We start from the raw sequence: 11,564 nt of genomic DNA, 5'->3' as shown, positions 1-11,564 counted from the left end.
CTGCTCCCCCTCTCCTCGTGACCTGAGACTCTGCTCTGTCTCACTGGGGGTGCAGTGCTGCGCCCACTGTGTGTTCTGTGTCCCCTCTGGGATGTGAGCTCTGGGGTTTCTGTCTGGATCACTGCTGTTCCTAGTGCCCAGAGCAGTTCCTGGCACTCAGCAGGTGCTCCATAAATGATCGTCAAATCAATGTTTGTGAAACACATTCTGGTTGAAATACTGGACGTCCTAGGTTGACGCTCTCACAAACCCTGTTCATTCCCTACTCCTCCATGGAAACCCTTCATCAGGCCACTGATGATCTCTCCCTGGCTCAGTCAGTCATGGGTTCTCCACCCCTGACCGAGATGCCCCCTCAGCGGGGAGCCAGCCTAGAGGACCATCCCTCCTGCCCTTAGAGCTCAGCCCAGCCTCCTTCCCGCCTCCAGCAGGCCACCTTCGAGAGCCTCCATCCCTGCCCCTCCCTAGATGTTCTCCTGACGGATGACCTGAAGTGCTATTTGCCCCTGACCTCCACTTGGGCCTGTCCTCAGAACTCTAGAATCATGCACCCAGCTGCGACCAACACCATCCTGCTGTCCCATGGACACCTCAAGCCCACAGCTCTCAAGACTGAGCTCCCCGTCCTACCCAGCCCTGTCCTCCCCTCCCATGGCTTAGCTTGTCACATGGAAACCTGTCCTTCCAGTTGCTCAGGCTAAAAACCCCAAGAGCTACCGACCTCCACCAGGACGACTAGGGTGCTACCTCCGCGCCAGCGAGACCTTCCATCGGCTCCAGGCTCCTCTCGCCTGGACTGGGATGCCTAAGCCGGACAGATCTGCTTGATGGGACAACAGTTTGAGCTTGAGAAATAAAACTGTAAAAAGCTTTTACACTTCCCATGTCCTCTTTTTGTCCCTTTGCTACTGTGCCCCAAAGTCTTCCCCTAATAAAGGAAAGTTGGGCAGAGGTGAAAACGTGCTCTGGCAGTGGGTGGGTGGGGACTGTGCCATGCACAGCGCAGGTGGCCCTGCGGGAATGTGTGTGGCCGCCACTCACACCCTCCACCCTCCCATCCCAGCCAGGAGACAGACTGTTCTGGGCTCCATCTCTGGCCAACCACGGGACACATGCCCGTCCCTGTCCAGTCTTTGGGGTCCTGACTATGGAGCGACTACGGCATTTTAATGCCATTGCTCTGTGACTCTCTGTGAACAGCCCGTGGCGAGGAACCTAGGGAACCTGCCAAGGCCAGGAGCTGCCTGCTGAAAGGGCAGAGACTGGGGGCAGAGGCCCAGAGGCTGGGCAGCCCATCAGAAAAAGAGTGAGCTGGGAGGGCCCACAGCCACGCGGGGCTCACAGAGCCTGCCTCCCCAGGTCAGGGTCAAGGCCTGGGTAACTGCTTGGTAGCAGGTGTCCCAGAGGAGGAGGCAGCCAGTGCAAGGACAGAGATTCTGACCTCACCTAAACTGTCATTCCCGTGCTGCTTGGTCTGTGGCAGTAGCCGCTTTGTGGGGCAAGTCGTCATCAACCTCCTCCCCCTTCAAACGTCACCGTCAACGTTTCAAATCCCTGTGCAGAGCTCCCACCACACCCTGCTCCCGCGGAGGATGGGTGAGAGCACCACAGAGTCCTGGGCAGGGGGCAGGTGCTGGAGGAGGACCTCTTCCTTGGAGGCGCAGGCCCTGCCCCCAGGCTGTTCTGTGTGGGCTCCCTGCGGCCACCAGGTGGCAGCATGCCCACTTGCTTCAGCAGACACGGCTGGCGACCTGAAATGCTGAAGGCTGGCGGGGCTCCTGCCTGGGCCATGTGGCATTCCTGCTGCCCTGTGCAGATGGCAGAGCCCAGGAGCCCTCTGGGAAGCCTGTGGCACGGTAGCCGTCCCCTCCGTGGTTTGGAGGAGTGTGTCCTGAGAAGGGAAGTCACTTGCCCAGTTGTCTCAACCTGGCTGAGTGCCGTCTACCCCCTGGACTCCAGTGTCTGTGCCGTGTGGGGACACACAGTCCAGACCCCTGCCCTCCCAGCTCTCAAGAGGGCATCAACCTTGGGCATCTGGACCTCCTGACTCTGGCTATAAAAAGGGGTTGAAAACTAGCCCTAAGCCAGGGTGAAACTCAGACACTGTGCTACACCAGACACAGAGGCCATGGCTGGGCCACTGACTTCTGTGACCCCTCCAGTCCTGGCCAGCCCACAGGCACAGAAGGCAAGTTTGGGGTTGCAGGGACGGGGGTGGGGGGGTGGGGGGGTGGGGAACGACTGCTTCCTGGCTTTGGTTTGGGATAATGAGAGAGTTCTGGAACCAGAGGGTGGATGTTATGACTTGGATTTGCCCCTCTTCCCACCCATAAATTCATGCGTTGAAGGGCTGACCCCTCATGTGGCTGTACTTGGAGACAGGCCTTTAAGGAGGTAAGTAAGGGTAAGTGGGTCATAAGGTCAAATGAGGCCTGTGTCCTGGTAAGGAGACACCAGAACTCCTTCTCTCTCCCTCCCCCTCTCCCCTTCCCCTCCCTCTCCACCCCTCTTCTCCTCCCTCTCTCCCTCTCCCCCTCCCCTCCCCTCCCACCTCTCCCCCATCTCTCCACACACAGGAAAGGCCAAGCAGGGCCCAGCTGGGAGAGAAGCCTCACCAGGAGTCAAGATGGGGCACCTCCTTCTGGGTCTCCTGGCCTCCAGAACTGTGGGAAGCATTTTTGCTGTGGAGCAGCTCAGTCTGCAGTGTCCACGGCGTCGGCACACAGACGCAGTCACACCGCACTGTGCGTGAACCAAAGGCCAAGGCCATGTGCCCCCTCATTAAAAAGGTGCATTTTCTGTTGTGCATGTTTTGTTACGATGAGGGTGACAATGTGTCCACAGCACTGGTGGGAAGCTGTCGAGGGCCTGTCTACCCACTGCCCACACCCCCACTGATTCCCCCTGTGTCAAGGGCAAGGTGGGCTCAGACTCTTATTTCTGCTTCTTGCTGAAGAAGTGGGAAGAGGAACACAGGGCCAGGTGTTCTGGAACTTCCTTCAGTCCGGTTACACCCTATACACACTGTGGGTCCTGGTGTTTGTAGGTGTTTGTGTAGGCCACAAGGTGACCACAGGCACTGATTTAAACTGAGTTCAAATGGCGCTGGCCCACAGGGGAGTTGACCCTGCTGTGACCTGGGCTCTTCCTCGGTTTTCTTCCCTGCAAAAGTGAGGAGCCAGGCATGATGGCACATGTCTGTGACCCCAGTTCTGGGAGAAGCTGAAGCAGGAGGTTGCAAGTCAAGGCCAGCAACGAAGCAAAACTCTGTCTCAAAATAAAATAAAAAGGGGTGAGGTGTGGCTCAGTGGTGGAGCACCTGCCTGGAGGTGGGAGGCCCTGGGTCCAACCCCCAAGCCCCACAGGGCGGGGAGTAGAAATGTCCTTCAGGGGCTGCTGTGAGGTTGCCCAGGGAAATGGTCCATGAAGGGCCAGGTTAGAGCTGGTGACTGTCCTCGGCCCCGTCCTCTACCACCTGCTGGCCTTGGAGCTGGCCATGCCTTCCACCAGGCCTGGCCAGTTGTGGCCCTGCACCGTGTTCCCAGCCTCTCTCCAGGAACCAGCCACATGGCCCCCACCTGAGAGAGCAGCGAGGGCCAGCGTCCTCCACAAGCTGACCTGGCCCGTCACCAGGTAGCTTGGCCCTGGGGAACGGTGTGGTGGGGGGGCTGCCTGAAGACTCCCCCTCCCCTGCTCATCAGGAGGTGGGGATCCGAGCTGCCCCTGGGGTGGGGAGAAGTGCTGCTGTCCCACCCTCGTGCCTCCATTCTCCTGCCTCCTGTACCTGATCTTCCACACCCTCCAGCAGGCCTCGGGACCCCCGAGACCCCTCTAGACTGCCAAGGCCTGGCCTGTGATGTGCAAAAGGACACAATGAAAGAAATTTCAAAAACCCTGCCTCTCCACCCAAATCCTGCTTTCCAATCTACTGCCCGTCTCAGGACCATCCTGTGGCCAAACAGGGCCAGCCCCTTGCTCCTCCCTGCAGTTTCTCCAAAGTCCCAATCTCACCCCCTGCCTGAGGCAGAGGGCACGTTCCAGGACCAGGGAGAAGGCCCGTCTCCAGCAGGCGGGGAGAATTCCCACACAGAGCCCCGGAGAAAAACACAGGCCAGGGTAAGGGGGGCGGTGGAGCAGGCTGGGGAGACCGGTCCAGGGTCCTCAGTCTGTTTCCTCATCCCTGAGACAGGCACACCAAACCCGGGTTTGCATACCAGTACAGTCATTAGAGCCTTTCTGGAAATACTGTATATTTATTACAAATATTTTACTCTGATAAACCATCAAATGATCATAAAAATATCTAATTTATTTCTTAAAAAATAAGCACAATGCCATTTGCTGCTCAGATGGTTTTCGGTTCACATAAGGCCTGGAGATAATAAATCCAACTCTCATCTAACACTCATCCTCTTCTCCTCATCCAACTATTTAAAACTATGATTTTCTCTTACATACGTGACTGGAAATGGACACAATTGTTTTGCAGATTGCATCACACCCTTACACGTGCTGCCTATGCACTTTCATTCTATATGTTTACACATATAAATGAATTTACATGCAAATACAAAGAGTAGAGAGGAAATCTATACCAGGAAAATGCACACAAAGCGCCTGGCCCTGAATCAGGCCTGTGACGGCCACTTAATAAATCAGAGTCAGTGCTGTTGTTTTTATCACCAATAAGAACCTTTTGGAGGACGAGGAATGATTCAAAGGGGCCAGGGACACGTCTCAGAGCACCAGCCCGAAGGCAGGAACAGCTCTGGGTGAGGAACCGTGTGGGAAGGGCTCCCCAGGATGGGTGACTGCAGGGTAAGTGACAGGTTAGAAAGCGGGGGCCCTGGGCCTGCTGCCAGGTGCAGTCATGGCACCCCTGGGCCGGGTGGAGAGCCAGGCATTACCTACCCGCAGCTCCTCTTCCAGGCCGATTCCTGAAGGTCGCCAATGGCAACACAGAGTCACCCTGTCTGTGGGCCTCCAGGTGGGGCCCTGCCCTGCAGAGGCTCAGCGGCTCTGGCCGGGCCGGGGAAGGCCAGGTGGCCCCCACTCACCTTCATCCCAATGCTGCCAACCCCGCATGGCTGTTGGGATTCTCCTTTGACCCGTCAGGAGGCCCGCGGGCTCCCCACGGATGGACCGGCGGGAGGACCTCTCTCCCACAGGTTCACTTTCATGTATGAGAGAGAAGCTTTTACCCTTTTTGAAAATTATTCTTAACAAATCTCTGAAATTGAAGTTTGTCCAGACAGACAAAATCCTTCTCTTCTTTCCTGGAACTGATGCCTGAATTTGGTAGATTCCCCTCCCTAGGAGGCACTGGTTCGTTGGGCTTCCCAGGGTCCCACAGACCAGATGCCTTAAGCGACAGAAACGTCAGTCTCCTGGCTCGGAGGCCGGAGGTCTGAGATCACGGCCTGGGCAGGGCTGCTCCTTCCCAAGCCTCCCCCTGGCTTGCAGACGGCTGTCTTCATCCTGTGGCCTCACACGGTCTGTGTGCGTGTGTGTGTCTGTGGCTTCGTATGCCGTAAGGTTGGATGAGGGCCCATGCAAATGACCTCATATTCCTTAGTCACCTCTTTAAAGGTCCTGTCTCCAAATACAGGCACTTTTTGTGGTCCTGGGGGCTAGGACTTCAACAGAGGAATTGGGGGGGGGGGCGGGTGCATGACTCAGCCCACAAGATGGAGCAAGATACAGGAGTGGTCAGCATGTGTGGCATGGAGGGACTCCTACATCTGTGGAGGAGCGAGGTGGCCGGGAAGCCTGCAGGTGGCCCAAAGGGCAGCAGCACACGTCCTCCAGTGCGTGGTGCCAGTACCGCGGGCTGAGAGACCAGGTCATGGATCTGATGGTAATTCCCACTCAGGCCGTGTCCAGGCCAGGACATCGGAAGCAGAAGGCCATCTGTGTCCACACAGGGACACAGGCAACAGAAGGCCATGTCCTTCAAAACTTCCCATGTTGAAGTCCTAAGAACTCAGAATGTGGCCTCCCTTGGAAATTGGATCATTTGGATATAATCAGATTAAGATGAGGTCACACTGGAACAGGGTGGGTCCCTAATCCAATATGCCTGATGGCTTTATAAAAAGGAGAAATTTGGACACAAACACAAGTGAAGAGTGGGTGGAGTTCTGCTGCCACAGACCAAGAAATTACCAGAAGCTGGAGAGAGGCCGGGGAGCAGAGCCTCCCCAGGACGTTCAGAGACAGCGCCACCATGATGACACTGTGATCTCAGACTTCTAGCCTCCTGAGTATGAGATGATTCATTTCTGTGGTTAAGGGTGCTCTGTTACGGCAACTCTAGCAAGCTAACACACACCTGGTCCTGCCAGTTAACTCCCATGAGCTCCACCTTTAACCATGAGATTCCTAGTGGCCAAAGCAAGAAGAGAATCTGTTATTGGAAATCTTGACATTTCATGAGTGCTAAGCTGGCCACCTCCCAGAACTGGCAGATCCAGGGGGTTTATAGAACAACACCTGACACATTTTTCTACTTTTTATTTTTTAACCGCTGAATTTTTTTCCCAATGAATCATTATTTTGAAAGGTAGTAGACCAGAGACCAAGTTTCTCTCCAGCCCTGGGGTTTTAAGATTTTCCAATCCTCTTACAGCAGCTGGTATTTGTTTTCATGCTAGAGAAGTAGCCGATCTGGGAACCCCAGGGCCAGGCCAGTCCTGCGTCCCAGGTGAGTGCTGTAGGGACTGTCCTCAGGGCTGGCACATGCTGCCAGCGAGGTGCTGAGGAATCAGAAAGAAGCCGCGTGTGCTCTGGATTCACTTTCCACAGGCCGAGAGGTCGCCCGTGATTGCGTCCTGCCACTCCTGCACCGTGACCTGGGGAGAAGCCATGATGTCTCTGGGCCTCGCCTGCTGCCTTTGTGAAAGCCCTCTTTCTTGTGCCCACCCAGGACCTGAGCCCCCTGCAGGTCTGGCCCTTGGACTCAGCAGCCTCTCCCTGAGCTCAGCTGGGATTCAGGACCGTCCAGGCAGAGGGACCAAGAGAGCAGGGCTCAGGGCTGCAGCCCGCGCCATCTCGGAGCCCTTCCGGAGGGAAGGCCCACAGCGCCCTCCTTCCTGTGTGGCCCTCCAGGCCCTGGTTCTCACAGCTGGGGGCCTCTGAGTTGGTGGCTCAATGCGTCTCTCTCCCTGGTGGTGGGTGTGGTGCGGATGTCACTCGCTTACTCTCCATGTCAGGCTGAGGTCCCCTGGGCCCTGGGGCCTCTCGGGGCAGCGAGGCAGTGTGGGCACTTCTTGCCCTCGTGGCAAAGACCGCCCCGGGTTCCTGTCTCCCCTCTCCTGCTGCTGGGCCCTGGGCGAGGTCAGTGCTCCGAGAGCTTTATCAAGTTTGTCAAATGGAAAGCAAACCTGACCTCACGTCCGTCAGGATGAGCAAACCAAACAGGAAGGCCCAGCGTCGGTGACCCCGACAGAGGTTGGCACTTTTGTCCACTGTGGTGGGGACATGGTGCCACTGCTGTGGAAAATGCAACAGAGACTCCTTGAAAAAAATTTTGAATTAAAATAATTTCATGTCACTTTTTTTTGTTTTTTGTTTTACCACAAATTCAAGAAAAGGAGAAATAAGCACACACAAGAAACACATATGGCCAGGCACGGTGGTGCACGCCTGTAATCCAGTGGGCTCAGGAGGCTGAGGCAGGAGGATTGCAAATTCAAGGCCAGCCTCAGCAATTGAGCCAGGCCCTAAGCAACTCAGGGAGACCCTGTCTCTAAATAAAATATAAAAAGGGCTGGGGAACAAAACAAAACAAAAAATACCCACGTCTGGACTCAGGGGAGGAGAGACGATCAGGCAGGATAGTCACAAGAGGAGGGAGGAGGGGCCTGAACAGGAGCAGGTCACCTTGGAGGGCCGTAGACGTCCCAAAGCCTGGGCAGATGTGCTTTCCTCCTCCAGGGAGGGGTGGGCAGGGCCAGGCAGAACCAGGCGTGGTCAGAGGATGACTGACAGGTGCAGGAGAGGAGAAAGGAGCAGAGGGCCTGTCCCAGGGTCAGCAGTGTCCTTGGCAGGGACTCTTGGGGACTACAGACTGGCCCAGTCTAAAGGTGGTCAAGGCTTAGGGCCCAGGAGGAGGACGGAAGCTGGACTGGCCCATGGTCGAGTCAGGGGGATGAGCTCTTCAAACAGAACCGGGAGCAGGTCTGCAGTCCAGCTGGGCGGTCCAGTCCTGCTCCTCCTGGAGCCCCGGTATTTAACAGGGCTCAGAGCGGGGAGATGGTGGCCTGGAGCCAGCCAGAGACGCTCAGAGCCCTGACAGTGGCCCAGGGCAAGGCCTCAGTCTCAGAACAATGCCCTGGGCTCTTGCCAGGTCAAGGTGATGGACCAGGGCCAGAGGGAGCTTGGGATGCCATGTGGTGGTGTCCCCTGGTTCCCCTGAGATCCACCTCAAACAGCAGCGCTGTGCTAAACAGGAAGTAAACAGGGTCACTCAGACTCCACCCACCATGTCCCCAGCTCGGTGTGCCCCACTCCTGCAGGCCAGCCAGCGTCCCTGCAGATCCAGTCCGTTCTCCTCACCTATGGGCCCTCTGGACTCACCACTCGGCCTCCCCTCAGCAGCCAGGGCACAATCAGCACCCACGTGACCCTCCTCATCCCCCCCAGGGCCCGCTCCCTAGCGGCAGCCTGGCATATGGTGACAGCGCACCTGTGACCAGCAGTGGTCCTGGTTCTCACCCAGCTGTGGTATTGGAGGCAGGTTCGCCCATCCTCCCCCACATACGGGTCAGTCACACACTACCTCTGGGGTGGTCAGGGTGGATGTGGGTGATTGTTCACAGGCTTACTGCAGCCTGGTCCAGGGAGGTCCGCAGGGTGTGCCAGCCTTGCCCCCGCCCCATCAGGGACCTGGCCTGGCTCACCCACCAGTCCATGAGACACCTGAGGGCAGGGTCCACCAGGCCCCCTCCCCATAGCTCCGTGGAGCTGAAGCCGTGTGCCAGGTGCCCGTCCATGCTTACAGAGACCAGTGTTCCAGAACAGACAGGCCCGGGACATTCCAGGCAAAGGCAGAAGATCAGCTGCTCTGCAGGAAATAGTCTCAGCTTCGGAGAAGCCCGCGTCCGCTTTGAGCTCGAGGGCCCATGACAGGATGATCAGGGTGGCAGGATGCCCTGCGGGAGCCCGCCAGCCCAGGTGTGGCCAGAACACCTGGAAGAGGCTCCAGAAGCTGACCCACCTGCCCCAGGCCAGCGCTGCTCCCTGTGGCCCAGGTGGAAAAGCCTCCTGGCCAAGGTTGGTGAGATCAAGGGCCTGGCGGGTTGTCCATTAACCACGGCTGCAGCCACCACTGCCCCTGATGCCAGCCAGAGAACCTTCCAGACAGAAGAAACTGCTCTCTCCTGGGATGAAGGTTGTCCTAAGGCCAGGCCTGCCTGGGCCCTCCCTGGAGGGTGGGAGGCTGTGAAGCCAGAGGGTTGAACTGGTGGCCGTGGGGAAGGGCCACTCTTTCTCATCTCTACCCCTTAAAACCTGGCCCCGGATGAGGGCCTGGCAGGCCCTCTAGTTCCTCTAGTCACACTCGGACACCACTGAGTGTGCCGTGATCCAGGCATGGAAGTCGGGTCCAGTCTGCTGTCTGGGCTTCAGTCCCAACCCTGATTTAAACCTCTCCTGGCCCCAGTTCCCGGGCATGAGGTGGGGGCTGGGCTGGACTGTCCCTCTCTCCTGCCCACCCCACCCCCCGTGGTCTCTCCTAAGGCCTGGGCAGTGTGGGTCTCCGTTGTGCATGCCATGGCAGATCATGGGTGCTAAAAGGAGACACGGCGCAACCCCCCCAGGGTGACATTTGCTCTTGGCTGTGTCACCTCAGCCTGCCGTCCTTCCATGGGTTATTTGCAGCCTGCCCCCTCCCTGCTGCCCAGTCACTGGAGATCCCCTGGCATCTCCTGGCGCAGGCCGGGCTGCTGACCATCCCTGCTTGGTCCGGGCTTCCTGCGGCTACCCTGCGCAGAGGCCTCTGTGAGGTCCTGTGGTCAACTGGACCAGGGCTGCCGGGGTCCTGGTCGCTAGCCCCTGTGGAGGCATCTTGTATGGCAAAGGAGACTTTAGAGATGAGATCAAGTTAAGGATCCTGAGGCAGGTCGGCTCTGGATTACCCGGGTGAGTCCTGAATGTGATCACAGGGTCCTGATAAACGAGGAGCACGGGAGGTTTGATACAAAGAAAGTGGGGGGATACAGTTTTCCTCAACTCTTGCTGTGGTTTAGGTAAGAGGTGTCCCGTGGAGCTCACGAGTGGGACAGTGCGGGAATGTTCAGAGTACAGTGATGACACTGTGAGAGGCGTAACCCGACCAGTGGACTGACCACGGATAGGGATTAACTGGGGGTAACTGCAGACGGGTGGGGTGTGGCTGGAGGAGGCGGTCACTGGGTGTGAGTTTGGGGTCTATATTTTGTCTCGGATGAACGGAGGGCTCTGCTTCCCGATTGTCAGCTTCTGAGCTGCTTCCCTCCTCCATGCCCTTCCACCACGGGTGTTCTGCGCCCCTCGGGCCCAGAGCTATGGAGTCGGCTGACCACGGACTGAACCTCTGAAAGAGTGACCCCAAATCAACTTGGTCCTCAAAGTTGTCTTTGGGTCTCTGGGTCACAGCAGCACAAAGTTAATTCAAACAATCCTCGAAGTTCACAGCAGGAACAGACCTGTGCATCAGAAAGCAGGTTAACAAGAGAAAAGCAAGCGGGTTCATTAAGGGGTGCGTGTCCCCGTGGAGACCAGTGGGGTCGGAAGGGAGCAATGGGAAGCTCTCATGGACTAGCTGGCAGCCCCCTGGGGTGTCGGCATGAGGCAGAGGTCGGGGGACAGAAGGACCCTTCTCTGTTGCTGTTTCCTAATTGTCTTTAGTTCAAAACTACTGATGTCGATGTCAAGGAGGCCCTGGGGGTGACACACTCGTGCTCCCTTCACAGGCATGTGACGACAATGGCAGGGAACGTCAGGACACCAGGACTCTGAGACCAGGACACCGATCTCCTGGATCTTGCATTCCAACAGCAACAGATAACGGTGGGGGGTCAGAGCATGGTCACCAGGCAGGTGGCTGGAGACGGCCTCGTACAGGCCAGGACCCGGTCAGTGCCTCAGTGAGGGTGGCACAGGAGGGCCTGAGGAGCACCGGAGAGGACCCAGGGCCTGCGCCTAGTTCGGAGCCCGGTGTCTACATGACTGGGAGCCTCATCAGGCGGGACGCAGGCAGGCAGCCAGGAGGGAGCCGGCTGGACAGGCCTCTCCCACCAAAGGGCTGGGACACTCTTGCAGGAATCCTGGTGGCTTCCTGGCCTTTCCAGGGTCCCGTTGCCGTTGTTCATCAATTCACTCATTCATGCATCCAAAAGCTCTTCTGTGGTAGGCCGTTGCCCTCCGTCTGCTCATTCGAGCCCTTTGCCCCATCCCGCCCCACAGGCCACCCAGCTGGCAGGACTTCTGTGATCAGCCAAGTGCCGGCCTGTGCCATCCCGGGCCCGGCTACCCAGGTCCCCCCTGCAGGAACGCAGCTCGGTCTACAGCAGGTGTTTCCCAGA

Source organism: Marmota flaviventris, chromosome 7 (assembly GCF_047511675.1).
Source record: "Marmota flaviventris isolate mMarFla1 chromosome 7, mMarFla1.hap1, whole genome shotgun sequence".
NCBI classification, from domain to species: Eukaryota; Metazoa; Chordata; class Mammalia; order Rodentia; family Sciuridae; genus Marmota; species Marmota flaviventris.
Note: the sequence above shows the minus strand (reverse complement) of the source record.